The sequence below is a fragment of the Capricornis sumatraensis genome, chromosome 14 (assembly GCF_032405125.1).
Source record: "Capricornis sumatraensis isolate serow.1 chromosome 14, serow.2, whole genome shotgun sequence".
NCBI lineage: Eukaryota > Metazoa > Chordata > Mammalia > Artiodactyla > Bovidae > Capricornis > Capricornis sumatraensis.
This window is the reverse complement of record NC_091082.1, coordinates 31,936,843-31,938,395: the sequence shown is the minus strand read 5'-3', so window position 1 is coordinate 31,938,395 and position 1,553 is coordinate 31,936,843. Positions and strand designations below refer to the sequence as shown.

Below are 1,553 nucleotides of genomic sequence, written 5' to 3'. Positions count from 1 at the left end.
GAGGGATTGGGGGCAGGAGGAGAAGGGGATGACAGAGGATGAGATGGCTGGATGGCATCACTGACTCCGATGGACATGAGTCTGAGTGTACTCCAGGAGATGGTGATAGACAGGGAGTCCTGGTATGCTGCGATTCATGGGGTCGCAAAGAATCGGACACAACTGAGCAATTGAACTGAACTTAACTGAACTGAAACTATGGTTGGGCTTCCCTGGTGGCTCAGAGGTTAAAGCATCTGCCTGGAATGCAGGAGACCCAGGTTCAATCCCTGGGTCAGGAGATCCCGTGAAGAAGGAAATGGCAACCCACTCCAGTACTCTTGCCTGGAGAATCCCATGGAAGGAGAGCCTGGCAGGCTGTTGCAAAGAGTCGGACATGACTGAGTGACTTCACTTTAAATTATGGGTGGAGGTAATGAGGATAACAGCGACCTCCTTCAAAAGATCCCATGCATGTACTGCTACACTCAGTGCCCCCAGCCCTGCAGCAGGCCACCGCCAGCCCACACCTCTGCCGGAGACTCCTGGACACTTATGGGCAAGTCTGGGTCAGTCTCTTGTGGGATCACTGCTCCTTTCTCCTGGGTCCTGGTGCCCGCCAAGAGTTTGTTTCCCAGTCCTATGTAAGTTCTGGTCGCTCTACAGTGGGGTTAATGAATACCTGTCTTCAAAAGGGCTTATGCCATACCCGGGTCTGCAGCACCCAGAGCCCCTGCCCCTGTGGCAAACCACTGCTGACCCATACCTCCACAGGAGACACTCAGACACAAGAGACTGTCATACTGAGTGAAGTCAGTCGGGCAGAGGAGAAGTATACAACATTCCTTATATGTGGAATCTGAAAAGAAATGATACAAATGAACTTATGAAACAGAAAGAGACTCACAGAGAACAAACTTACGGTTGCTGAGGGGAAGGAATAGTTAGGGAGTTTGGAATGGGCAGGTACACGCTGCTGTATTTAAAATGGGTAACCGACAAAGAACTACTGTATAGCACATGGGATTCTGCTCCATGCTATGCAGCAGCCTGGATGGGACGGGAGTGTGGCGGAGAATGGACACATGTATACAAATGGCTGAGTCCCTTCATCGTTCACCTGAGACTATCACAACATCGTTTGTTAATTGGCTATACCCCAGTACAAAGTAAAAAGTTTTAAAAAAATAAGGTGGAGTTTTGGATGAATGGAGACAGAGAGAGGTGGATTGACATATGATAAACAAATACAGCACAAATTAACTGTATAATCTTTGTGGTGTTTATTGTAAGACTCTTTCAACTTACGTTTGGAAATTTTTTATAATAAATTATGGGGAGGGGTGGGAAATGACCTACAAAAAGTGTTTTTTCAGGGTCTTAATACCTATACATGCTTTGTTTCAGATAGTAATGCCCATGCCACAAGACAAATCTAATTATTTTCTGTAAACATACTAATGATACCCTGAATTTCCAGTAAAATCTCTTCACTGGATACTCCAATGTGTGGACACTATCTTCAAAATTCTGAGCACAATATTTCAAACAGAACATCTTTTATTTTTCAATCA

The 1,553-nt window shown here is 45.7% G+C and overlaps 1 non-coding gene across 1 annotated transcript; it reads left to right on the top strand.

Annotated features, from left to right (window-relative positions):
* Positions 1–209: 209 nt before the first annotated feature.
* On the top strand, positions 210–283 carry TRNAS-GGA (transfer RNA serine (anticodon GGA)). Its single transcript has one exon. It is a non-coding gene; the product is annotated as a tRNA-Ser (tRNA).
* The last annotated feature ends 1,270 nt before the right edge of the window (positions 284–1,553 follow it).